This window comes from Anoplolepis gracilipes, chromosome 3 (genome assembly GCF_047496725.1).
Source record: "Anoplolepis gracilipes chromosome 3, ASM4749672v1, whole genome shotgun sequence".
NCBI classification, from domain to species: domain Eukaryota; kingdom Metazoa; phylum Arthropoda; class Insecta; order Hymenoptera; family Formicidae; genus Anoplolepis; species Anoplolepis gracilipes.
The window spans coordinates 10878596-10893905 of record NC_132972.1 but is presented as its reverse complement, the minus strand read 5'-3'; the positions used below and the strand labels follow the sequence as shown (position 1 = coordinate 10893905).

The window sequence follows — 15310 nt, the reverse complement described above, 5'->3', positions numbered from 1 at the left end:
TTTCATTTTCTCTGCAAATCGTTATTCAATAATCAATCAAATGTTTGGAAAAAGAATAAATTTTTTTCTATATGAACATTTTTAAGAGTTTCTTATATAAATTATTCACTTTATTACATTATTATATTTCTGTTACATATATGATATTTCAAACGGATATTAATTAAACATAATATTATTATACCTTTTTATTTAGTAAAATTTTTAGAATCTGTAAATGTTTAAAGACTTTATAGATAGTTGAATCCATGAAAGGCGGTCGTTACTGATACATTTACAACTGAATTTTTTAGATAATTACAATTCAAAATTTCTTTATATCATTATATATAAATCGTTAATAAATCGTTTATTCTTGAAAATCACTAAAGTAATTTGTTTAGAGCATCTCTATATATATATACGGGTTATATGTCATAGCTGTGGAATAATGTATGAGTGCATTGAATTATCTTCAGCTATACCGCTGCCATATATATCCCGTTAAAAATTCATAAATGATAATGTATTCTGTGTTTTATGCATTACACGGAAGGAAAAAGGAATTAACGGAAAATCGTCTATATCAATGAAATATGTTCGTTATTTATTAGATGTTGCGATATATTACTTTTGCCGTTCTATTGTATATTGTTAATATTTCTAACCAAATATATTTGCAACTAAATCAAGTTAATTTTTTTAGTTTTCAAATAACTGAGTAAAGTGTATAATTTGTAGTATCATTATAAGCAAAATCTTATTTTGACATAAACAAGTAAAAAAAAATAATCACCATATCAAGAGAATAAATTTGCAAATAGAATGACGTGAGCTTAAATTTTCAAAAAAATTTTTAATACACAGTTAATTTTTCATCTTACTTTATAACGTAATATAATCCCACAAAATAATAATTATACAGTTATTTGGCATTTTATTGTATTGTAATAATATATTTTGAAGACTGAATAATCTAATAAGTATTGTGTAAATTATGTAAACCTGTAATACAATAAATTCACAACAAATATTATTATGTTAATCTATTCATTTTACAGTATATATGCGCGATATTTTTATTATTATTAATTGTTTTATGATTCTATTAAAAATATAGGTATACACACATACATTTATTACTTTTAAATTTGATATCAAATTATAATGACTGAAAATTTGTGGTGAATATTTAATGTTTAAACACGATATAGATAATATATATTTTAAATAATTAACTAAAATATTTCTCCTTAAACTCTAAATTAAATACGATAGTACTGAAAAGATTAACAGACATCTCGGAAAACCTCGTATGGGCGGTTGCGTTAAAGGTCATGATACATTTTACGTGCATTTTGTAAATCTTTTGAAGTAGGCACGCCTCACGGTTGTTTCTTGTGATTTGTTTGACAAGTAAAACGTACTCTCGTAATATAAAGTATTCGTTCGATCAGAACGCATTCGTGACTGCAAGAAAGGTCTCGTGCAAGTATGCGGTATATCGTGCGGATATCGTGAAGGGTAGATTTTAATGAAGATAAATACCGCTGGTGCGACCTTCTCTTCCACGCTCGTTGCCTAGAATTATACGTAATCATTTCATGTTTTTAATCAAAATGTCTGACCAAAAATATTTCCAACGATTTAAAACGTGTTTCATAAAAAAATTGCATGAAGAATTTCGCGCTAATCGTATCAAAGTATATCTTTCAAATCTATTAGTTTCTTGAAAATATTTCACACGAAAATTCTTTTCCACAAGAAATCGATGAGGTGCTTTTCTCCACTTATTAATGCAAGAAGTAGTTTGTAAATAATCTATGTGTCGATAATCAGAAGTAAAACAGCTAATTCTCATAAAAGTATCAATACCTTTCTCTTAGCATCGAAATTTAATATAGTATAATTAAATAAGATATGTTAATTTTATGTTTGTTCTTGGAAATCGCGCGGCATTAATTAAACCATTTATTATATTATATTTACATATTATTTACTTGGATTTTCGCGAAAAAATATCTACTTGCAATAACACATAAATCTATAAATTCAACAATTTTAATAATATTTAAATAATAATAAAACTTTGAACTCTATAAATATATTTCAAACATTTTTTTAAAATTTACTATAGTAATTAATAATTAAATAAATTACAAAAAATAAATAAATTATTGCTAAATCGTTCGATACTTTTACAATATTTCTTTTTATTCTATCTCTTCCTGTATGTATTGAATATGTCACATTTTATTTTTAGAAATTTTTATTTTAGAAATAGAATAATAAATTATGTAAATCAGTAATCTTTCTAATTTGATTGACACTTCCTGTAGTATTTTAGCTTCCTGTAAAAGATATATGTAAAACCTATTTGTCTCAGACATTTTTAAATGATTCGGCAATTTCCTGTGTCGCGGTATTGCATTGATTGTTAATATGGTTGTTTTTAGGTATTTTTGCGATCAAAATTTGCAAAACGCGTATCAACATCACTTCTTAAGTTACTCTTCAAAATTAATAGATTTGTTCGTGAAACGTTACTTATGCTTCTCTGCCTGGTACAACCAGACAAACCGACATTGCGAGGGAATTACGACGGCTTTTAAAAGGACGTACATTCGCATAAATAATTCATTGGATACGATTTTCTCTCTCCGCTAGACTTCGCGCTCGCCGCGATGCGACGGTAGCGTCATGCGCGGCAAATCCTTCTCAGGCGAAGTTCGGAATTTGTACGCACAATTATGTAAATACATCCTCAGTCCGGGGCTCACCTACGTGCTGAACTGCGGACCCGTCTAAACCTGCACGAAAGCTCCGTTTTCCGTGATACCGAAGGTTCTGCTATAACGGCCGACTCGATTTCGCGCAAACTTGATAAATCGAGCGCTTGTCGTTTTAAGAATAAATAAATAATCATTCACATCCGAATTTTCTTTAAAAACTAAAGACGCGGATCAAATAATAGGAGTTATCAAAAAGAAAAAGAAATAAAATAAAAAAACCAATTGATTTTTAATCTATCACATTTTATTAAATAGGCTTGATATATTATATTTAATATTTATATTGCTGATAAATTCATGCTAATATTACGTACCACGGCGTAATAGCTATTATTCATATACATATACAGTTATACATGTATACATGTGTTGTTATACATGTGTGATTTAACTTGCTTGATAGTAACAGCTTTATATTTTTTATATTTTTTGATAATAATTTTTCTTGAGAAAATTATATATATATATATATATATATATATATAATGAAATATCTACTGATATGTCAATACATATCTGACTAAAGTAATCTCTGATAATAATTTAACACTATACACAATGTAAAATCGCTATAAAATAGCTTCTATATACATTATTTTTTAACAAATTTTATCTACAATGTCTTCAAAACATGTATAATCGTGATATGTTGATAAGAGATTTTTATTAAAAAATACTTCATCTTGTTAAGAAAAATATCTCAATATTTTTTTAACCTTCTTTAGAATGTCCTCCTTCAATTAAAATTATTTGATATGCAACGCAAATTTTTACTTCTCTACAATTACTGCAATTTATTTATTTTTTATTATGCGTAATCTTATGTGTACACTAGTAATCTTCCATTATAAATTTTGTTTGTAATATATTTAAATATTCGTACATAATTGTATATAATTGTCTATTTATTCATTAATATTAATATGCAACAAACGTAAGAAGAAGAATGTGTCTTATAAAAATGCATAAATAGTTGACAAAAATTGAAAATACTTTTAAAAAATATTTAATACAATTTTATGTATCGTCGATTACACAACCAAGCTCACTTTTAAGTTTTGTATATTTTAGTATAATTTAATAATATGTTAAATTGTAATATAATAGAAATATTAATTAATGTCTTAATTTTCTTAATAAAAAATTATATACATATATAATCTATAATATTCAATAAATAATATTTTTAATAAAAATATTAATACTGGCTTATGGAGATTAAGTTACGTTTTCAAACGATTACTATTTTAATTTATTCAATATACTATTTAATTTTCGCACACAATATTATTATGAATTAAGAACAAAAAACATAAAAATTTATTATACAGTAAAAGGTTTGCAAAATATTGTTAAATAAATCATTAATCATATGAGAAACCAATTGCGTTTTTTGAGTACGATCATACAGAGTCATTTATAGCGTGACGCAAAGCCATGAGCGCAACGGTTTTACCCGGGCTTCCTGTTCAAGGTAAATATTTAATAGCGAAACCGATGGGATTTGCTGATCAATGTAAACCCTCTTTCGCTCGTCCAGCTTCTGAAGTAAGAACCACATGATATCTTTTGCTCCTTTTGCTGTTACGTAGGGGTAGTGGCGAGTAGGGAACTTCGGAAAAGCGAATTCACCGTCCAATTTATTTTCGTCCAAATGGAAAGAGCTTTGCCACCAAGAATCGCCGTTGCGATGCTTTTTCAAAGTTCGAAAGACGGAAGTTTATATATTTCACAAAAGAAACCGTTACTGATTTGACGTTTTTTGATATGTTAACTTGACTTCAATTTAAATTTATTATCTTTTTGACAGAAATTTCACAAATCTCGCTTCTCCTAATCAATATATAATAATTATAATATATATGTATATATAGTTGACAATATATATTTTGTAATAATGAATTTTGAAAGACTTTAAGTATTGCATTAATTACGCAAAAATATATTGTAAATATATAACAATATACGGTCTGTTAGAAAACTGTCTTAACTATGCTGAATAAATAAATTGGATTTTAGCTAGTTGGATTTAACAAAAAATTATTTCTCTACAAAGTAAAATAATTAAATAATTATTTAAAGAACTATATATATATATATATATATATATATATATATATATATATATATATATATAAATTGTTTAATATAAAAAAATCCGAATTAAAAATTTTTGACAATTTATGTTCAAGCAAAAAGCGAACAACGCGCTTGAAAAAGCATTACATGTATTGTTGGCGAAATATGTGAGCAAAATCACTCGGTTGGAATATACACTCGATTCGGCGATCAAAAATGTCGGGACGATCTAGGGTATATATTTCTTGAGAGGACCAGACGTGACTCTCGTCCCCCAACCGCCGCCGCGTCTGGACCACACGCGCTGAAAGAATATATGAGCCCCGTCGTCGCAGTTGCGGCTCGTAACTGCAGTCTCCTCTTGACTTCGCATCCGTGCTGCATCTCTGCGCAGACACTGATCCGAACAAATGGCACGCGCGTGCATGCGTTGAGGAATACCGAGCGAGGAATTCTCCGCGAAAATGCACATGAACAACGTCCAGAACGAGATCCGGGTACCGACACGTTTTATCCGAAGGTGTTCCTTTTTAAGCATGCTGTTTCATTAGAGTCGCACGCCATATTTTCATTTTACACGAATCGGTTGGACTTTCATTTTAATTGTTACATTTGTTTCAATTTTTTATTTAATGGAAAAACGATAACTGTTTAGAAATTTTCAGCTTTTAAATTTTAAATAGAGATTATTTGTATTTGTATGGATATTGTTTTTTTAACACTATAACTTTTTCTTTAATATAATTAATAATATTTATTTATAATGCTTTAATTTACAATCTCTACAAATATTTCATATTGCGCAAATATTTGTAAATTAAATTTTTTTTAGTAATTTAGAACATATAAATGATTTTATACAACTAAAATGAAAATGTATTAAAAATATGAATCAATAATTTTTTTCTAATATTTTTAATATTAATATTATATTTTATTTTTTTTGTTATATTTATATAGAAGAAAGTAGCTTGTTTTTACTAAAACTATAAGAATAAATTATATTTCCTTATTTAAATAATGAACATGTTGATTTATGCATAAAAATTTGAAATTTAAATGGCAAAGCATGTATAAAATGATTAAAATTACATATTATAATTACATATTATAATATTTTATTTTCAAAGGAAAATAAACTTTTGCAGTTATCTAAATCACAAAAATACGTATTAATTTCTTTTTTGTTTATCAGTGGATTTTTTTTATTTTGTTTTAATTATTATTACAATCTCAGTTTGTAGATCTATATAGATAAAGAACGAATTTTTATTGCAAACCGAAAATTATTACAAAGATAGTGACATTTTTAAGATGTATAAATGTTCTTGTTAAACATATTAAAAATATAAATCATTCTAAATTAATAATTCTTTATCTTCTGCTTAAACAAACAAAATATTTATGAATACACATACAAATAATACATTATGAGAAAACTAAAAATATAAAAAATGTCAAGGATCCAGTAAATATATGTATACTTTTTTAAATATATTTTTTTATATTATGTAGTAGTTCAGTTTATGCATATAAACTGCATATTGTGAACCATATTGCTTTTACGATTAGTTAATCAGTTGATCAAGCAGAATAACAGCTTAGCACTAAATTATTCAATATTTCCGGTCGATCAAATCCGCTAATCGGTGGCCTGCTATAAAGCGACATGAAACGATGGTGAATTCAAATACACTCCTGTCAATTAATCTATCGGAAATTACAACATATTTGTGACAAATGGAAAACGTGTCTATATCTTGTCGATTTAGTCTCGATATCGGGTAAAGTGTTTATTATAAATCGATATAGTTCGATATCCAGTGAAACATTTATTATAATTATATTATTATGAAATGTACATATATAACTATTAATTTATATTGCATGGAAACTTTTAAAAAATTCCATAAAGTAATTACTGTTAATGGACAGTTAACACTGCGCACTAAACACTTGTTTATGAACAGTTCTTTTATGGTTTGAGTGGTGACATAAAAAAAAGTTATGTAATTTCACGTAAAACCTTTTACATGTAAAAACTTATTAAATTAAAATTCTGAGTAATGTGATTATAATTTTGCATTTAATAACAATAATACATATATACTGATACGTTTAATATATATATATATATGTATTTATCTTATTTTAATATTTTTTCATCTATGAATTTTATTTAAAATGTAAACAAAATCTTTTTTCACTTAGAAGGTCATACAAACTCGCACAACGAATAAAAAAGATAAAGAAAAGTATTAAAATTGTCAAACTTTAATATGTTATATCTTTTAAATCAATGTTATCCCCCACTTAAGTTTTGTGGGGAATTACTCAGAACACTTCTCTTTACAACATAAGTAGCGACCAACCTCGGTGAGATTGTTTTCTATATATTTATCGATAAAGGTAATCTACTTATCTATGTACATTTAAAATACATTTAATTATGAATTATTAATTAAAATATAATTAAATTATTAATTACCTGTGACACTCCGCGTCGATCACGATTGTTTTGAAGGGCTCCAGGACAAAAGATCCATCTTTACGCGTCACTCTAGTGCTGTGATAAATTGCAATTTTGCTTTTTTCATTGGTCGGATTTGGAAAGGCAGATGCGATAGACATGGAAATACCATCCTCAGGCAAGTAGTAATCCTCTTGCGGACACCAAACCTTTGGTCCGGCGCACTTTAGTGTCCTCTTAATCATTCTTCTTTCCATTTTATTCGTTTCACCTTCTTGCATTGTACGTTTTTCCTTCCTCGCGTCTTTCTCTATCGCACTTTTACAAATGAGTTGAGACGTAATATCTCGATCGTATCATCGATCTATGCTCGAAATCAACGAATCGCCTACGATCCACCACATCCGATCAACCGATACACACTGGCTACGATTGAATGCTCACCTTTCATATGGAATCACCAACTAAACACATCGTCAGGTTGGTAAACGGTACAATTACGTTAACGATGAGAGGGCCGCGGTGTAACAATTTCGTTACGCCGGACTGAGCAGACAAATAAGCGAATACCCTCCCTTCGCTATTATCGGCACTCGATCCACCTTGAAATCCAATTGAAAAGACCGACGGAATACGCGACAAAGAGATGGCAGTGATGAAGAAGGAAAAATTTCTCAGAAAAGCGCACGTTATCCGAGCTTTCGTAGCGCACTAAAACGATTCACGGCTCTATACAAAAGGAAATTCTCGATTCAAGGAGAAACCCCCTCTTGCTCTATTCCGACGAAGCGAAGACTATGATCGAGAATGATCGGTGAAAGGAAAATCACGAGGACGCACCTTGAGTTCTTGATGTTTACTACTAGTATGCTTGAAAGCTCTTCTTATCTGTTAAAATGATAAATAATTAGCCCCATATTTTTTAAGCAATTGTCATTAGAATTCGAATAACTTTTTAAATTTTATTTAGAATTTTATAAACCCTTGTGATTTCCACATTAAATGGAAATTTCGTAGTTTCAATATTTATCGTAACTTTTCTATCCGTCAAAGCGAAATTATTAGATGCAATATTTTCTTTTTTATAAATAGTTGCAAATCAAGTCTATTGTTAAGAAAATGATCAAATTTAACCGTCAAAACTAAAAATAGAACAGCACTTCGTCGCCTTCTGGAACATTCTTAACTTAATAAATAGAGAAAGACAATTCCCTTCACAATAAAATCATAACAATCGGACGTTATCGAAGCAAACTACTCACTGTTCTATTTTCTGATATAGGCATCGATCTTGTACCTGTGCTACGTGCCTTATTGATTTTCAGGCTAAACGATCGAACAAGCCGCAGAAAATACATACTAAAAAATAAAATAAAAATATAGTACCTTGAGCCTCTTGTGCGAAAATAAAGTATACTGGAAAGAGACAGTTGAATCGACAACATGGGACGAGTCAGATGACAAGAGTCTATTGTAAACGCGAGCCATCAAGAAAACGTGGAAATTTATCAGATAAAAACTGGTTTGTTCAACTTTCCTCATACAGTTTATCTGGAAAGGCGCTAGACAAAATCTAACTCGCATAAATATATTTCATTATCTCATTGTCAGTAGATTCCGGATAATTTCATTCTTTAGTATCGTAATTTCCAGAATGATCAATAATTATCTTAATAGTTTTCTAAACAATATATTTGAAATTGCGCGAATATTCATATACAGTATAACTTCTTGGATTTCATATTGCGTTATTATTTGCAAATGTCAACGTGGTAATATGGAGGATAAAAAAGGCGATTTTTAATTGGAAAAAGAGTTGCAAAGCATTGTGTTAAACGAGCTGATGTCGAAGCTCTAATGGCAAAACGACATCACCTTCGTATCGGTAAGCCAATTTTCTTTAGGCGCGCCTAATAAACTCACATTCAGTTAAATAAAGTTGTTATTTTTATTGCTTTTTTTATTAATTGTGCATCGCCGATACTTCCGAGCACGGTGAGAACAAAGAAGTCGGACGCTAATTAAAAACCTTCTCTTTTTCATGTTGATGTAAAATGATCGAAAGCACGTTAACATCTATTATATATTTTTATATAAAATATGCCTAATTTTTATCGTTTCAGGATTTTCATTGTAGTTATATACAAGTTATTTCTTGTAAAAAATTTTGAATAATTTCTTATACACGAGCAGACCACATGCGGAGCAAAGTCAAATCCGCGTGTCAAGTTTGCGCTTTTACTTTTCTTATTCGTTGCTCTTATCCGGCTCCAAGATAAGCCCTCTTCAAGTTTACTTCTCGCAACATGTACAAGTTCGTAAACTGCTCCTCCGAGAATCCATCGTGGCGGCGTTATCGGTCACGTTATTCTTCCTCGACAGTATATGTGGCCTTTTTTTCTTCGCGTCGAATTCAAAGAAAGATGTCTGGCAGAAGTGGAAATATGAACATGCACGCGCCTCAGTTTTGGTCTTACACGCGTGGGAATTGCAAATTTTAGCGGGAGGAAGAGACGCATGTTCTTGTCTGCGAAAGCGGAACCGAACGCATCGAAGTAACCAATTGAAATGCTCTCTACGTTTTCTCACGATCCTTACGAATGCCTTCTCCCTCATGGCAGACGCAAAGATATAGTAGTCGGGGGGGGGGGGGGGGGTGAGCATAAAGTACGCGACGATATATGCGGCGAGGTGGGTGCGAATTTATATCCTTATCCCGGCAATGCTGCCGGGTCTCAAACCACTACGAGTACGAGAACACCGGCGAAAACTCATCGTTAAATGCCGGATACTTGGTAGAAACTTTATGGCATATCGTGAATATACACAGCTGCTGAATTCTTTGATATTCGTGACGCAAAGTGGACTTCTTTTCTCTTAAGTTTCTGAGAAAAGTCATTATAAATTCATAAATGTAGATAAGAAATTATAAAAGAATTTGTTTAATTTATGTTTTTCTTTATATTTAAGATAAAGATAAAACACTAGACAACAATTCAAAAGTGAAAGTTAATGAATATTATCTTACCGTATTATAAATTAATGTTACTTTAAATACAATTTAATTTTGAACAAAAAACATGACAGAAAAAAAGAATAATATACAATAAAGAAATTTAAAGATATTCTCTCTTTTAATGAAACTCAGCGATCCATCATCGTCAATTTTCATTTAAATCTCTGACCGCACTCGTATTTCACGGCTGCAGCTGCGAACTGTCACGGATACGTATCACAAATAAATAAATCATTGGTGAACCGCGGATGAATTAAAAACTGTGACATCTAGCAGATTATAAACATCGCCAGACTTTTCTATCAGCAGAATTAAAACAAATTTCTTATATTAACAAACAAAGTAATAGAAGTTTTAATAAATAGCAATAATACATAATATATTATATACTTTGCAGAAAATAACTTATTTTTAATTTATTTATTTATATATTATGTAGTAATTTATTTAGTAATTATATAATAATTTAATTTTCATTTATTTTAAAAAATATATTACAATTAAGATATTGTATAAGATATTGTTAAAATAATTATCAAATTTAACTAGTAATAAATAGTAATATGAAAAAAATATTTTTGTTTATTTCTTCAAACTGTTAAGAATTATATAAACGACATAACTGTACATATTATAATCAAAAATGTAAAAAATTATGTAGTATTATTTTTTTATTTATACATTTATAAAATGCCAATTTTATGTATATATTTTATTTTCATAAAATATATTAAGGTATGCAAAAGCATTTACATATATTGCATTGTAAAACTGCATAAATATTGATATAGTCTTCACAACATATTATGCTGTAGTTATATATGCACTTGTGATATTTATATAAAATTACAGTTGTGCATTAAATAAAATTATACATTATTCACAAATTATTCTATAATTTGTGAATGATGTGTTTTTATATTAATTAAATATCACATTATTTACTAGTTTAATAATCTAAAATATTGATCAAAATATATGTATTCATGCTGCAGTCTCTATAATGAGTTTAAATGTAAATATGTTAATGCGATATTAAAGTGCAAAATCATGTATATTTTAAAACATACCTCATTTAAATTGTAACGTATTATAAATGCAAGTATTACTATAGCGTATTACTGTATATTAGTATAATTTTATTATTATATATATATAGTAATTATTAAAAATATAATTAAAACATATAATTGAAATAACAGTTTTTATTTTTGTAATTTTTATTTGTTGCATACAAGTTTATATACTTTGCTTTTTTTCTTCCTTTAAAAAAAATTAAGATCAATATAGTCGCAATATCTTTAGTTTTCTTTATTTTACTCGTCGACAAATTTCCGCAACATTCTCGCGAAGATGGAAACAAATTCTTTCGCAGATGCTCGGTCATCTCGATGTAGAGCAAACACAGAACATAGAGATGCACGAGTTTTACCAGTACGAACTAACTCGTCGGTCTGGACCCGCAGCTACGTATCTAATTATGTGTATCCCTTCGCGTAAATATGCGAGTGTTTGCGTAGACAAACGTGGTACTCGAGTTAACGCGACGCGAAGCGGGCAGGGTGGTGGTGTGTTGGAAATTCATGAGCTTTCTAGTGAACCTAGGGATGGGAAACAGCGAGATCACCAAAGAAGAGACAGAGAAAGAGAGAGAGGGAGAGAGAAAGAGAAGGAATCTGGATAAGAGGTGAGAGGGCTCACAGAGAGGGCTTCCCGAGTTTAGGGAATACCGAGAGGAAACACAGGGTGCGCACATTACACTTCCTACTTCACCTAACGTACTCTGTCTATAATACGTGTGCCAGACCTAACACAGACCAGTCAGATTAGAGACGCGAATATACAAACAAGACGCAAATCTTGAAAGACGTAAAACAGGTACGAAGAAATTTGTATATCCAATTTGCATCATTGTTATCTACCTTTCTTGCGTATATTATCATTTTTTTAAATTATTGAGATTCACTTAAAAACGCATAAGATTATATATATAAGTAAAAGTTGCAGTTCTAGAAGCATATCAGGAATAAGTGTCGCAGACACTTTCGAAGGATAGAGCGTTCCTTCCAGTTACAATGTACTTCTACATGGCGTAGTATTGTTCTTAAAAATTAATTCGCAGCACTTCAGGGACGTGTGGGAAATTCAGGAGAACCGAGCTGCTGCGGTTGATCTAAATCTCTCTGATGCCTTGGCGAAAGTCATTCTCTATGCAGGATTGCACATAGGTCGCTTTCATTTATACGCGCTCTCTCTCTTTGTGTGTGTATTGATTATTCACTAGTTTAATATTAAAGCAATTAAATTAGCACGAATAAGTTTTTTAAATTTTATCTTAATAAACAGGCATACGAACTTCAACTTTTTTACACTGTAGTTACTTTAATGTTTAAAAAAAATTACATAGTAAAGAAGATTGGAAATTTTACTTAAAGAGAACCGCAAACTAAATGTAACCTAACCGAAAGTAATATACGTAGTAAACTTTTTATTACTATATCTTGACAAAATTGTGAAGAATCTATTATAAATAATTATAAGCTTTTAAATACTCTACAAAAAACCTTTTATATTATTTTTGGGCTTTATATAGTTTTTATTCGTCCGCGAGCTACATATGATTGCTAACGTAAAACACGATTTAGCACTTAAATCTTACAATTAGCTAATATGTAAACTAGAACAGATAAAATTTGCTATATATGCATATAAAGAAAAATAATACTTTGATAAAACTAACAAGAAGATATTCGAAAATATCTTTCATAAATTTTTTTAAACTCTTTGATAAATATGTCAAGAGTTTTAATATTTAAAATTTTTTATAATTATAAAACGACTTTTTTTATAGTATAATATACATATTTTAATTTACAATAAAGTACTAGTTCTAAAACTATTCATTAGCTTTTAGAAAGAGACAAAAGTAAATGTCATATATTATGTAAAAATTCTCAGATGAAATATTTCTCAGACTTCGTTGGTTTAACATGAAATTAGAAAGAGGAAACATGCGTAATAATATAATATACATCGATGAATGGGTAGTTGATATGATTATAACTTGATTTAAATTTTGTCATTCGCAGAAATCTGTGAGCGAATGCAAGTATGTAACACTACAATCCCATTCAACCTGCACATTCGAAACTCTATATATACATACGTAATATACGTATATATATATATATATATATATATATATATATATATATATATATATATATTACGCCGTTTCTAGATATCGTTATTAATTAGAGCAGAGGGTTGAGTCGAATTGTCTTCATCTACGACGGTAGGTTTCTCAAAGATGACTAATTACCACGAAGTTACATCTCCCGGATCTGACACTCTCTTACTTCCGATTATTAAGACATCACGATCCCGCCCAACAGCCGTTGCAGCTGTTACTAATATTACTCTTGCTATGACGGCTTTTGCAAAGGACTCGTGACGATCCTTTACACCCTGTAAGAGATATTTCAATTATTTCAGGAAAGCACTCTCTTGTTCTGCCAGGTTTCCATCTAACAAAAGTAAGAAGCTTTTCTTTCTTACACAATCTAGGTTTGCATAATTTCTTTCTGCGACAATTTCTTTGACAGATTTATGCTTTTGTCATTTGTCATGACATTGTCATTTTCATTCTACTTCACTTTTATTTTTGTACCTACTTAAATAAATTACATATATATGTACATATATATATATATATATATATATATATATATATATATATATATATATATATATGTGTAGTATATATATAATTCTATATTATTTTTTATTTATATAAATAGAGAAAAAAAGAGAAGAAGAGAGAGAGAGAGAGACAGGGAGAGAGAGGGAAAGAGATAAATAAAGCGAGTTAATTTTGTTCGTGTCTAATCGCACTTAGAATATAAAGATTTAAATAAATACTTTTGCGTTATATATAATATATGCTTAACTGCGCCAATAAAATCTATTATTATATCTACGAGTCACAACGGACTTGTTACAGGTTAAAAGGTTGGTGCAGGAAATTCATTCGCGGTCGCGCAGTGATGAATACTTCGCTGTAGAAGGTCAAGTACCGGCGGCTTAACACGAATCAATGTAACAGTACCATAAATACCGATCCCTTTACGTACGCGGCGTGGCTACGAGATGTAAAGGGTGAGACGGACAGACGGGGCTATCGCACCGCCACCAGTCCACGAGGTACACTTCTCAGCCCCACTATCATCCCCTGGAATTTCTACCGCCCTACCGACGTAGACCCCACCAACGATGGGAAATCTTTATGACGGTCGTGCGATCGCCGCATTTTACGAGTGCGCGGCCAGTTTACTGGCCACCACACGTAACTGTGTATGTACAAGCATACATTTTTATCTGTCTGCCTACTATTTATCCTCTCGTACAGTGTGCTGCAATAATGACATGGTGTGAATGCACTCACGCAAATCAACAATTTCTCTGCATGCTTTGCCTGTCACATTTGTCTCGTTGGTTATTCTTGTTTTGCTGCTCCGAGAATATTAAAAATCTTTGCTGCATTTATTGGGTTGCCAATACTTATTCGATTTTTCTCAGCTTTATAATTGCCTGATTATAGATAGAAAGTAATTGTATCTTTTAGATTATTGTATTATGTACAAATAGATATTGTTAAACAATTAAATTTCTATTTATGATTAATTATTAATTAATTGTTATCAATATTAAATATTTGCTAATAATTTGAAATTGTACGTTTATAATGGAATCGAATTTTTTAATTAAAATTTACTAACTGTCAGATTCTTAAATATCTCTTTTAGAGAGAAAGAGTAAAAGAAAAAGAGAGAAAAAATTATCATCTTTATAAAAAAATATATTTCTCTTTTGTAAATTCTATCTAAAAATCTTTTTCAAAAAAAAAGAAAAATATTATGCAATATATATAAATACATATATATATATACAATCGGGATCAAACTGTTATACGCG

General features: G+C 29.6%; 1 long non-coding RNA gene across 2 annotated transcripts in view; it reads left to right on the top strand.

Moving 5' to 3' along the window:
* The window catches only part of LOC140664014 (uncharacterized), a 71892-nt gene that overhangs the window by 43761 nt on the left and 12821 nt on the right, over nt 1–15310 (top strand). The window contains exon 3 of one of the 2 annotated variants that reach the window (XR_012046373.1): nt 14340–14716. The exons of the other annotated variant lie outside the window; for it this stretch is intronic. This is a non-coding gene — a long non-coding RNA (uncharacterized lncRNA). Of the gene's footprint in view, nt 1–14339; nt 14717–15310 lie in introns of those variants that run through there. 2 annotated transcript variants of the gene reach the window in all.